General features: G+C 43.8%; 1 long non-coding RNA gene across 2 annotated transcripts in view; it reads left to right on the top strand.

The window, feature by feature from the left end:
* Nucleotides 1–13,376, top strand: part of LOC307189637 — a 2,307,304-nt gene that overhangs the window by 2,233,316 nt on the left and 60,612 nt on the right. Inside the window, exon 11 of one of the 2 annotated variants that reach the window (XR_013829231.1) lies at nt 8,293–8,364. The exons of the other annotated variant lie outside the window; for it this stretch is intronic. This is a non-coding gene — a long non-coding RNA (uncharacterized lncRNA). Of the gene's footprint in view, nt 1–8,292; nt 8,365–13,376 lie in introns of those variants that run through there. 2 annotated transcript variants of the gene reach the window in all.

Genomic DNA, 13,376 nt, shown 5'->3' with positions numbered 1-13,376 from the left:
TTGCTCACCGAACCTCTCCAATCCTATCACTGCTGCGTTTATGCCCCTGTACACACGCTTGATTCTCTTTTGGAGACATAGCAATCCATAGGTTTTAAGATACTTACTAGTCAGGTACATTCTTAGGCGTTTAATATGGGGTGTTGAGTCCATTTCGTTGAGCAAGGAGTAGCTCTTGTCTATTCCATATTGGCTTAAGGAACTTTATCTGTGCTCATTTCAATCTCTGGTTTTATGCAGCACCCCAACTCACCTTTACCCTTAAGCAAGCATAAGTTGGTTTTCTAAATTTGAGACCCTGTTCTGTTCTGTAATTCAGTTCCTGTGTAGCCAAGTTTACATTCTGTGTATTACTGATATCTTATGATGTTTCTTTTCTGTGTGACTTATTTCAGTTAGAATCATCATACCTGAATCCACTCATTGTGCTGCTACGGGCCTGATGACACAGATTTCATTGCTGAGTGATATTGCTTTGTAAGTAAATACCACAACTTCTTTATCCATTTTTCACTTTCTGCGATGTTGAACTTGTACTGTAAACGAGGTTCTTGTAAACAGAGCCGTTCCAAACTTTGGGGTGGCTGTGTCTTTTTGATTTTAATTTCCCTAAGCTATAGGACCATAAGTGGAAGTGCCCTAGGTTCTGTTGCTTTGTTTTTTAGATGTTTCAGGAAACACCATACACTTCTCCCGAGTGGTTGTTGGCAATTTACATCCCACCCATCAGCATAACAAGGCTCCCAGTTCTCCATGGCCTGTCCTGCCTTTCTGGATTTTACACTTTTTTCAGATTGCCCTTTTGACCTGGGGGAAGTGAGACTTCATTGTAGTGCAGATTTCCTTTGCAAGCTTGCTTGGTTGGCCAAAAAGGGCGTATGCGTTTTTTCCTGAATATATTCAGGAAAAAACGCATACGCCCTTTTTGGCCAAGTGCATCATTGTGGACGTTCTGCCTCTTTTCCTATGCTTTCAATGCAATTCCAGTCTACCTCCTGAAATCGGTTTCCTGCAATTCTGCCCCGCTTTCAAGTCCTCTTGGCAGCCTTACTTCAGTCTATTTTTGGACGATAGCTGTCATTTATAACTCTGCAGGTTTGTGAATTACAGTGCCCCTGAGCTCCTTTCTTCAACTCGCTTTCTTTTGAGCTGGCCGCAACACCGCAGGGTGGCTTCAGGCCCTAATCTGGTTCCGGTACAGCACGCTGAGCCTTTGGTTATTTCCTCTTCCTGGTGGGAAATGAGAGTTAAATTTGCCCGTCCAGACACCTCCAGCTAGCCTCTCATTGGTTCTCGCTATTCCTGTTCATCTTCCGCAGAAATTGCAAACTGGGCCAAACAGGAGGTTAAAGGCGCTGACTCTCCAAGTGGGGAGAGTGTTAGTAAAGCGTCTGGAATGTTGCACCCGAGTACCAGGGGAGGAAAACTGAGACATATTTGAACACGTCTCCCATTCACATGGTTGATCATACTTGGGATCCACATGCATGTTTTAGCTGAAGGAAGAATACCTTAAACCTGGAGAGTTGAGACCCGTGTAATGGGTACCATGCAATATGACTTCAAAGGGTCTTCATTTGCTCACCGAACCTCTCCAATCCTATCACTGCTGCGTTTATGCCCCTGTACACATGCTTGATTCTCTTTCGGAAACATAGCAAACCATAGGTTTTAAGATACTTACTAGTCAGGTACATTCTTAGGCGTTTAATATGCGGTGTTGAGTCCATTTCGTTGAGCAAGGAGTAGCTCTTGTCTATTCCATATTTGGCTTAAGGAACTTTATCTGTGCTCATTTCAATCTCTGGTTTTATGCAGCACCCCAACTCACCTTTCCCCTTAAGCAAGCATAAGTTGGTTTTCTAAATTTGAGTCCCTGTTCTGTTCTGTAATTCAGTTCCTGTGTAGCCAAGTTTACATTCCGTGTATTACTGATATCTTATGATGTTTCTTTTTCTGTGTGACTTACTTCAGTTAGAATCATCATACCTGAATCCCTTCATTGTGCTGCTAAGGGCCTGATGACACAGATTTCATTGCTGAGTGATATTGCTTTGTAAGTAAATACCACAACTTCTTTATCCATTTTTCACTTTCTGCGATGTTGAACTTGTACTGTAAACGAGGTTCTTGTAAACAGAGCCGTTCCAAACTTTGGGGTGGCTGTGTCTTTTTGATTTTAATTTCCCTAAGCTATAGGACCATAAGTGGAAGTGCCCTAGGTTCTGTTGCTTTGTTTTTTAGATGTTTCAGGAAACACCATACACTTCTCCCGAGTGGTTGTTGGCAATTTACATCCCGCCCATCAGCATAACAAGGCTCCCAGTTCTCCATGGCCTGTCCTGCCTTTCTGGATTTTACACTTTTTTCAGATGGCCCTTTTGACCGGGGGGAAGTGAGACTTCATTGTAGTGCAGATTTCCTTTGCAAGCTTGCTTGGTTGGCCAAAAAGGGCGTATGCGTTTTTTCCTGAATATATTCAGGAAAAAACGCATACGCCCTTTTTGGCCAAGTGCATCATTGTGGACGTTCTGCCTCTTTTCCTATGCTTGCAATGCAATTCCAGTCTACCTCCTGAAATCGGTTTCCTGCAATTCTGCCCCGCTTTCAAGTCCTCTTGGCAGCCTTACTTCAGTCTATTTTTGGACGATAGCTGTCATTTATAGCTCTGCAGGTTTGTGAATTACAGTGCCGCTGAGCTCCTTTCTTCAACTCGCTTTCTTGTGACCTGGCCGCAACACCGCAGGATGGCTTCAGGCCCTAATCTGGTTCCGGTACGGCACGCTCAGCCTTTGGTTAATTCCTCTTCCTGGTGGGAAATGAGAGTTAAATTTGCCCGTCCAGACACCTCCAGCTAGCCTCTCATTGGTTCTCGCTATTCCTGTTCATCTTCTGCAGAAATTGCAAACTGGGCCAAACAGGAGGTTAAAGGCGCTGACTCTCCAAGTGGGGAGAGTGTTAGTAAAGCGTCTGGAATGTTGCACCCGAGTACCAGGGGAGGAAAACTGAGACATATTTGAACACGTCTCCCGATCACATGGTTGATCATACTCTAGGTTCCACATGCATGTTTTAGCTGAAGGAAGAATACCTTAAACCTGGGTATTTGAAACCCGTGGAATGGGTACCATGCAATATGATTTCAAAGGGTCTTCATTTGCTCACCGAACCTCTCCAATCCTATCACTGCTGCGTTTATGCCCCTGTACACATGCTTGATTCTCTTTCGGAGACATAGCAATCCATAGGTTTTAAGATACTTACTAGTCAGGTACATTCTTAGGCGTTTAATATGGGGTGTTGAGTCCATTTCGTTGAGCAAGGAGTAGCTCTTGTCTATTCCATATTGGCTTAAGGAACTTTATCTGTGCTCATTTCAATCTCTGGTTTTATGCAGCACCCCAACTCACCTTTACCCTTAAGCAAGCATAAGTTGGTTTTCTAAATTTGAGACCCTGTTCTGTTCTGTAATTCAGTTCCTTTGTAGCCAAGTTTACATTCTGTGTATTACTGATATCTTATGATATTTCTTTTCTGTGTGACTTATTTCAGTTAGAATCATCATACCTGAATCCACTCATTGTGCTGCTACGGGCCTGATGACACAGATTTCATTGCTGAGTGATATTGCTTTGTAAGTAAATACCACAACTTCTTTATCCATTTTTCACTTTCTGCGATGTTGAACTTGTACTGTAAACGAGGTTCTTGTAAACAGAGCCGTTCCAAACTTTGGGGTGGCTGTGTCTTTTTGATTTTAATTTCCCTAAGCTATAGGACCATAAGTGGAAGTGCCCTAGGTTCTGTTGCTTTGTTTTTTAGATGTTTCAGGAAACACCATACACTTCTCCCGAGTGGTTGTTGGCAATTTACATCCCACCCATCAGCATAACAAGGCTCCCAGTTCTCCATGGCCTGTCCTGCCTTTCTGGATTTTACACTTTTTTCAGATTGCCCTTTTGACCGGGGGGAAGTGAGACTTCATTGTAGTGCAGATTTCCTTTGCAAGCTTGCTTGGTTGGCCAAAAAGGGCGTATGCGTTTTTTCCTGAATATATTCAGGAAAAAACGCATACGCCCTTTTTGGCCAAGTGCATCATTGTGGACGTTCTGCCTCTTTTCCTATGCTTTCAATGCAATTCCAGTCTACCTCCTGAAATCGGTTTCCTGCAATTCTGCCCCGCTTTCAAGTCCTCTTGGCAGCCTTACTTCAGTCTATTTTTGGACGATAGCTGTCATTTATAACTCTGCAGGTTTGTGAATTACAGTGCCCCTGAGCTCCTTTCTTCAACTCGCTTTCTTTTGAGCTGGCCGCAACACCGCAGGGTGGCTTCAGGCCCTAATCTGGTTCCGGTACAGCACGCTGAGCCTTTGGTTATTTCCTCTTCCTGGTGGGAAATGAGAGTTAAATTTGCCCGTCCAGACACCTCCAGCTAGCCTCTCATTGGTTCTCGCTATTCCTGTTCATCTTCCGCAGAAATTGCAAACTGGGCCAAACAGGAGGTTAAAGGCGCTGACTCTCCAAGTGGGGAGAGTGTTAGTAAAGCGTCTGGAATGTTGCACCCGAGTACCAGGGGAGGAAAACTGAGACATATTTGAACACGTCTCCCGTTCACATGGTTGATCATACTTGGGATCCACATGCATGTTTTAGCTGAAGGAAGAATACCTTAAACCTGGAGAGTTGAGACCCGTGTAATGGGTACCATGCAATATGACTTCAAAGGGTCTTCATTTGCTCACCGAACCTCTCCAATCCTATCACTGCTGCGTTTATGCCCCTGTACACATGCTTGATTCTCTTTCGGAAACATAGCAATCCATAGGTTTTAAGATACTTACTAGTCAGGTACATTCTTAGGCGTTTAATATGCGGTGTTGAGTCCATTTCGTTGAGCAAGGAGTAGCTCTTGTCTATTCCATATTTGGCTTAAGGAACTTTATCTGTGCTCATTTCAATCTCTGGTTTTATGCAGCACCCCAACTCACCTTTACCCTTAAGCAAGCATAAGTTGGTTTTCTAAATTTGAGACCCTGTTCTGTTCTGTAATTCAGTTCCTGTGTAGCCAAGTTTACATTCCGTGTATTACTGATATCTTATGATGTTTCTTTTTCTGTGTGACTTACTTCAGTTAGAATCATCATACCTGAATCCACTCATTGTGCTGCTAAGGGCCTGATGACACAGATTTCATTGCTGAGTGATATTGCTTTGTAAGTAAATACCACAACTTCTTTATCCATTTTTCACTTTCTGCGATGTTGAACTTGTACTGTAAACGAGGTTCTTGTAAACAGAGGCGTCCCAAACTTTGGGGTGGCTGTGTCTTTTTGATTTTAATTTCCCTAAGCTATAGGACCATAAGTGGCAGTGCCCTAGGCTCTGTTGCTTTGTTTTTTAGATGTTTCAGGAAACACCATACACTTCTCCCAAGTGTCTGTTGGCAATTTACATCCCGCCCATCAGCATAACAAGGCTCCCAGTTCTCCATGGCCTGTCCTGCCTTTCTGGATTTTACACTTTTTTCAGATGGCCCTTTTGACCGGGGGGAAGTGAGACTTCATTGTAGTGCAGATTTCCTTTGCAAGCTTGCTTGGTTGGCCAAAAAGGGCGTATGCGTTTTTTCCTGAATATATTCAGGAAAAAACGCATACGCCCTTTTTGGCCAAGTGCATCATTGTGGACGTTCTGCCTCTTTTCCTATGCTTGCAATGCAATTCCAGTCTACCTCCTGAAATCGGTTTCCTGCAATTCTGCCCCGCTTTCAAGTCCTCTTGGCAGCCTTACTTCAGTCTATTTTTGGACGATAGCTGTCATTTATAGCTCTGCAGGTTTGTGAATTACAGTGCCGCTGAGCTCCTTTCTTCAACTCGCTTTCTTGTGACCTGGCCGCAACACCGCAGGATGGCTTCAGGCCCTAATCTGGTTCCGGTACGGCACGCTCAGCCTTTGGTTAATTCCTCTTCCTGGTGGGAAATGAGAGTTAAATTTGCCCGTCCAGACACCTCCAGCTAGCCTCTCATTGGTTCTCGCTATTCCTGTTCATCTTCTGCAGAAATTGCAAACTGGGCCAAACAGGAGGTTAAAGGCGCTGACTCTCCAAGTGGGGAGAGTGTTAGTAAAGCGTCTGGAATGTTGCACCCGAGTACCAGGGGAGGAAAACTGAGACATATTTGAACACGTCTCCCGATCACATGGTTGATCATACTCTAGGTTCCACATGCATGTTTTAGCTGAAGGAAGAATACCTTAAACCTGGGTATTTGAAACCCGTGGAATGGGTACCATGCAATATGATTTCAAAGGGTCTTCATTTGCTCACCGAACCTCTCCAATCCTATCACTGCTGCGTTTATGCCCCTGTACACATGCTTGATTCTCTTTCGGAGACATAGCAATCCATAGGTTTTAAGATACTTACTAGTCAGGTACATTCTTAGGCGTTTAATATGGGGTGTTGAGTCCATTTCGTTGAGCAAGGAGTAGCTCTTGTCTATTCCATATTGGCTTAAGGAACTTTATCTGTGCTCATTTCAATCTCTGGTTTTATGCAGCACCCCAACTCACCTTTACCCTTAAGCAAGCATAAGTTGGTTTTCTAAATTTGAGACCGTGTTCTGTTCTGTAATTCAGTTCCTTTGTAGCCAAGTTTACATTCTGTGTATTACTGATATCTTATGATATTTCTTTTCTGTGTGACTTATTTCAGTTAGAATCATCATACCTGAATCCACTCATTGTGCTGCTACGGGCCTGATGACACAGATTTCATTGCTGAGTGATATTGCTTTGTAAGTAAATACCACAACTTCTTTATCCATTTTTCACTTTCTGCGATGTTGAACTTGTACTGTAAACGAGGTTCTTGTAAACAGAGCCGTTCCAAACTTTGGGGTGGCTGTGTCTTTTTGATTTTAATTTCCCTAAGCTATAGGACCATAAGTGGAAGTGCCCTAGGTTCTGTTGCTTTGTTTTTTAGATGTTTCAGGAAACACCATACACTTCTCCCGAGTGGTTGTTGGCAATTTACATCCCACCCATCAGCATAACAAGGCTCCCAGTTCTCCATGGCCTGTCCTGCCTTTCTGGATTTTACACTTTTTTCAGATTGCCCTTTTGACCGGGGGGAAGTGAGACTTCATTGTAGTGCAGATTTCCTTTGCAAGCTTGCTTGGTTGGCCAAAAAGGGCGTATGCGTTTTTTCCTGAATATATTCAGGAAAAAACGCATACGCCCTTTTTGGCCAAGTGCATCATTGTGGACGTTCTGCCTCTTTTCCTATGCTTTCAATGCAATTCCAGTCTACCTCCTGAAATCGGTTTCCTGCAATTCTGCCCCGCTTTCAAGTCCTCTTGGCAGCCTTACTTCAGTCTATTTTTGGACGATAGCTGTCATTTATAACTCTGCAGGTTTGTGAATTACAGTGCCCCTGAGCTCCTTTCTTCAACTCGCTTTCTTTTGAGCTGGCCGCAACACCGCAGGGTGGCTTCAGGCCCTAATCTGGTTCCGGTACAGCACGCTGAGCCTTTGGTTATTTCCTCTTCCTGGTGGGAAATGAGAGTTAAATTTGCCCGTCCAGACACCTCCAGCTAGCCTCTCATTGGTTCTCGCTATTCCTGTTCATCTTCCGCAGAAATTGCAAACTGGGCCAAACAGGAGGTTAAAGGCGCTGACTCTCCAAGTGGGGAGAGTGTTAGTAAAGCGTCTGGAATGTTGCACCCGAGTACCAGGGGAGGAAAACTGAGACATATTTGAACACGTCTCCCGTTCACATGGTTGATCATACTTGGGATCCACATGCATGTTTTAGCTGAAGGAAGAATACCTTAAACCTGGAGAGTTGAGACCCGTGTAATGGGTACCATGCAATATGACTTCAAAGGGTCTTCATTTGCTCACCGAACCTCTCCAATCCTATCACTGCTGCGTTTATGCCCCTGTACACATGCTTGATTCTCTTTCGGAAACATAGCAATCCATAGGTTTTAAGATACTTACTAGTCAGGTACATTCTTAGGCGTTTAATATGCGGTGTTGAGTCCATTTCGTTGAGCAAGGAGTAGCTCTTGTCTATTCCATATTTGGCTTAAGGAACTTTATCTGTGCTCATTTCAATCTCTGGTTTTATGCAGCACCCCAACTCACCTTTACCCTTAAGCAAGCATAAGTTGGTTTTCTAAATTTGAGACCCTGTTCTGTTCTGTAATTCAGTTCCTGTGTAGCCAAGTTTACATTCCGTGTATTACTGATATCTTATGATGTTTCTTTTTCTGTGTGACTTACTTCAGTTAGAATCATCATACCTGAATCCACTCATTGCGCTGCTAAGGGCCTGATGACACAGATTTCATTGCTGAGTGATATTGCTTTGTAAGTAAATACCACAACTTCTTTATCCATTTTTCACTTTCTGCGATGTTGAACTTGTACTGTAAACGAGGTTCTTGTAAACAGAGGCGTCCCAAACTTTGGGGTGGCTGTGTCTTTTTGATTTTAATTTCCCTAAGCTATAGGACCATAAGTGGCAGTGCCCTAGGCTCTGTTGCTTTGTTTTTTAGATGTTTCAGGAAACACCATACACTTCTCCCAAGTGTCTGTTGGCAATTTACATCCCGCCCATCAGCATAACAAGGCTCCCAGTTCTCCATGGCCTGTCCTGCCTTTCTGGATTTTACACTTTTTTCAGATGGCCCTTTTGACCGGGGGGAAGTGAGACTTCATTGTAGTGCAGATTTCCTTTGCAAGCTTGCTTGGTTGGCCAAAAAGGGCGTATGCGTTTTTTCCTGAATATATTCAGGAAAAAACGCATACGCCCTTTTTGGCCAAGTGCATCATTGTGGACGTTCTGACTCTTTTCCTATGCTTTCAATGCAATTCCAGTCTACCTCCTGAAATCGGTTTCCTGCAATTCTGCCCCGCTTTCAAGTCCTCTTGGCAGCCTTACTTCAGTCTATTTTTGGACGATAGCTGTCATTTATAACTCTGCAGGTTTGTGAATTACAGTGCCCCTGAGCTCCTTTCTTCAACTCGCTTTCTTGTGAGCTGGCCGCAATACCGCAGGATGGCTTCAGGCCCTAATCTGGTTCCGGTACGGCACGCTGAGCCTTTGGTTATTTCCTCTTCCTGGTGGGAAATGAGAGTTAAATTTGCCCGTCCAGACACCTCCAGCTAGCCTCTCATTGGTTCTCGCTATTCCTGTTCATCTTCCGCAGAAATGCAAACTGGGCCAAACAGGAGGTTAAAGGCGCTGACTCTCCAAGTGGGGAGAGTGTTAGTAAAGCGTCTGGAATGTTGCACCCGAGTACCAGGGGAGGAAAACTGAGACATATTTGAACACGTCTCCCGTTCACATGGTTGATCATACTTGGGATCCACATGCATGTTTTAGCTGAAGGAAGAATACCTTAAACCTGGAGAGTTGAGACCCGTGTAATGGGTAGCATGCAATATGACTTCAAAGGGTCTTCATTTGCTCACCGAACCTCTCCAATCCTATCACTGCTGCGTTTATGCCCCTGTACACACGCTTGATTCTCTTTTGGAGACATAGCAATCCATAGGTTTTAAGATACTTACTAGTCAGGTACATTCTTAGGCGTTTAATATGGGGTGTTGAGTCCATTTCGTTGAGCAAGGAGTAGCTCTTGTCTATTCCATATTGGCTTAAGGAACTTTATCTGTGCTCATTTCAATCTCTGGTTTTATGCAGCACCCCAACTCACCTTTACCCTTAAGCAAGCATAAGTTGGTTTTCTAAATTTGAGACCCTGTTCTGTTCTGTAATTCAGTTCCTGTGTAGCCAAGTTTACATTCTGTGTATTACTGATATCTTATGATGTTTCTTTTCTGTGTGACTTATTTCAGTTAGAATCATCATACCTGAATCCACTCATTGTGCTGCTACGGGCCTGATGACACAGATTTCATTGCTGAGTGATATTGCTTTGTAAGTAAATACCACAACTTCTTTATCCATTTTTCACTTTCTGCGATGTTGAACTTGTACTGTAAACGAGGTTCTTGTAAACAGAGCTGTTCCAAACTTTGGGGTGGCTGTGTCTTTTTGATTTTAATTTCCCTAAGCTATAGGACCATAAGTGGAAGTGCCCTAGGTTCTGTTGCTTTGTTTTTTAGATGTTTCAGGAAACACCATACACTTCTCCCGAGTGGTTGTTGGCAATTTACATCCCACCCATCAGCATAACAAGGCTCCCAGTTCTCCATGGCCTGTCCTGCCTTTCTGGATTTTACACTTTTTTCAGATTGCCCTTTTGACCGGGGGGAAGTGAGACTTCATTGTAGTGCAGATTTCCTTTGCAAGCTTGCTTGGTTGGCCAAAAAGGGCGTATGCGTTTTTTCCTGAATATATTCAGGAAAAAACGCATATGCCCTTTTTGGCCAAGTGCATCATTGTGGACGTTCTGCCTCTTTTCCTATGCTTTCAATGCAATTCCAGTCTACCTCCTGAAATCGGTTTCCTGCAATTCTGCCCCGCTTTCAAGTCCTCTTGGCAGCCTTACTTCAGTCTATTTTTGGACGATAGCTGTCATTTATAACTCTGCAGGTTTGTGAATTACAGTGCCCCTGAGCTCCTTTCTTCAACTCGCTTTCTTTTGAGCTGGCCGCAACACCGCAGGGTGGCTTCAGGCCCTAATCTGGTTCCGGTACAGCACGCTGAGCCTTTGGTTATTTCCTCTTCCTGGTGGGAAATGAGAGTTAAATTTGCCCGTCCAGACACCTCCAGCTAGCCTCTCATTGGTTCTCGCTATTCCTGTTCATCTTCCGCAGAAATTGCAAACTGGGCCAAACAGGAGGTTAAAGGCGCTGACTCTCCAAGTGGGGAGAGTGTTAGTAAAGCGTCTGGAATGTTGCACCCGAGTACCAGGGGAGGAAAACTGAGACATATTTGAACACGTCTCCCGTTCACATGGTTGATCATACTTGGGATCCACATGCATGTTTTAGCTGAAGGAAGAATACCTTAAACCTGGAGAGTTGAGACCCGTGTAATGGGTACCATGCAATATGACTTCAAAGGGTCTTCATTTGCTCACCGAACCTCTCCAATCCTATCACTGCTGCGTTTATGCCCCTGTACACATGCTTGATTCTCTTTCGGAAACATAGCAATCCATAGGTTTTAAGATACTTACTAGTCAGGTACATTCTTAGGCGTTTAATATGCGGTGTTGAGTCCATTTCGTTGAGCAAGGAGTAGCTCTTGCCTATTCCATATTTGGCTTAAGGAACTTTATCTGTGCTCATTTCAATCTCTGGTTTTATGCAGCACCCCAACTCACCTTTCCCCTTAAGCAAGCATAAGTTGGTTTTCTAAATTTGAGTCCCTGTTCTGTTCTGTAATTCAGTTCCTGTGTAGCCAAGTTTCCATTCCGTGTATTACTGATATCTTATGATGTTTCTTTTTCTGTGTGACTTACTTCAGTTAGAATCATCATACCTGAATCCCTTCATTGTGCTGCTAAGGGCCTGATGACACAGATTTCATTGCTGAGTGATATTGCTTTGTAAGTAAATACCACAACTTCTTTATCCATTTTTCACTTTCTGCGATGTTGAACTTGTACTGTAAACGAGGTTCTTGTAAACAGAGCCGTTCCAAACTTTGGGGTGGCTGTGTCTTTTTGATTTTAATTTCCCTAAGCTATAGGACCATAAGTGGAAGTGCCCTAGGTTCTGTTGCTTTGTTTTTTAGATGTTTCAGGAAACACCATACACTTCTCCCGAGTGGTTGTTGGCAATTTACATCCCGCCCATCAGCATAACAAGGCTCCCAGTTCTCCATGGCCTGTCCTGCCTTTCTGGATTTTACACTTTTTTCAGATGGCCCTTTTGACCGGGGGGAAGTGAGACTTCATTGTAGTGCAGATTTCCTTTGCAAGCTTGCTTGGTTGGCCAAAAAGGGCGTATGCGTTTTTTCCTGAATATATTCAGGAAAAAACGCATACGCCCTTTTTGGCCAAGTGCATCATTGTGGACGTTCTGCCTCTTTTCCTATGCTTGCAATGCAATTCCAGTCTACCTCCTGAAATCGGTTTCCTGCAATTCTGCCCCGCTTTCAAGTCCTCTTGGCAGCCTTACTTCAGTCTATTTTTGGACGATAGCTGTCATTTATAGCTCTGCAGGTTTGTGAATTACAGTGCCGCTGAGCTCCTTTCTTCAACTCGCTTTCTTGTGACCTGGCCGCAACACCGCAGGATGGCTTCAGGCCCTAATCTGGTTCCGGTACGGCACGCTCAGCCTTTGGTTAATTCCTCTTCCTGGTGGGAAATGAGAGTTAAATTTGCCCGTCCAGACACCTCCAGCTAGCCTCTCATTGGTTCTCACTATTCCTGTTCATCTTCTGCAGAAATTGCAAACTGGGCCAAACAGGAGGTTAAAGGCGCTGACTCTCCAAGTGGGGAGAGTGTTAGTAAAGCGTCTGGAATGTTGCACCCGAGTACCAGGGGAGGAAAACTGAGACATATTTGAACACGTCTCCTGATCACATGGTTGATCATACTCTAGGTTCCACATGCATGTTTTAGCTGAAGGAAGAATACCTTAAACCTGGGTATTTGAAACCCGTGGAATGGGTACCATGCAATATGATTTCAAAGGGTCTTCATTTGCTCACCGAACCTCTCCAATCCTATCACTGCTGCGTTTATGCCCCTGTACACATGCTTGATTCTCTTTCGGAAACATAGCAATCCATAGGTTTTAAGATACTTACTAGTCAGGTACATTCTTAGGCGTTTAATATGCGGTGTTGAGTCCATTTCGTTGAGCAAGGAGTAGCTCTTGTCTATTCCATATTTGGCTTAAGGAACTTTATCTGTGCTCATTTCAATCTCTGGTTTTATGCAGCACCCCAACTCACCTTTACCCTTAAGCAAGCATAAGTTGGTTTTCTAAATTTGAGACCCTGTTCTGTTCTGTAATTCAGTTCCTGTGTAGCCAAGTTTACATTCCGTGTATTACTGATATCTTATGATGTTTCTTTTTCTGTGTGACTTACTTCAGTTAGAATCATCATACCTGAATCCACTCATTGTGCTGCTAAGGGCCTGATGACACAGATTTCATTGCTGAGTGATATTGCTTTGTAAGTAAATACCACAACTTCTTTATCCATTTTTCACTTTCTGCGATGTTGAACTTGTACTGTAAACGAGGTTCTTGTAAACAGAGGCGTCCCAAACTTTGGGGTGGCTGTGTCTTTTTGATTTTAATTTCCCTAAGCTATAGGACCATAAGTGGCAGTGCCCTAGGCTCTGTTGCTTTGTTTTTTAGATGTTTCAGGAAACACCATACACTTCTCCCAAGTGTCTGTTGGCAATTTACATCCCGCCCATCAGCATAACAAGGCTCCCAGT

Source organism: Stenella coeruleoalba (genome assembly GCF_951394435.1).
Source record: "Stenella coeruleoalba genome assembly, chromosome: 7".
NCBI lineage: Eukaryota > Metazoa > Chordata > Mammalia > Artiodactyla > Delphinidae > Stenella > Stenella coeruleoalba.
Note: the sequence above shows the minus strand (reverse complement) of the source record. Positions and strands in the feature narration are given on the sequence as shown.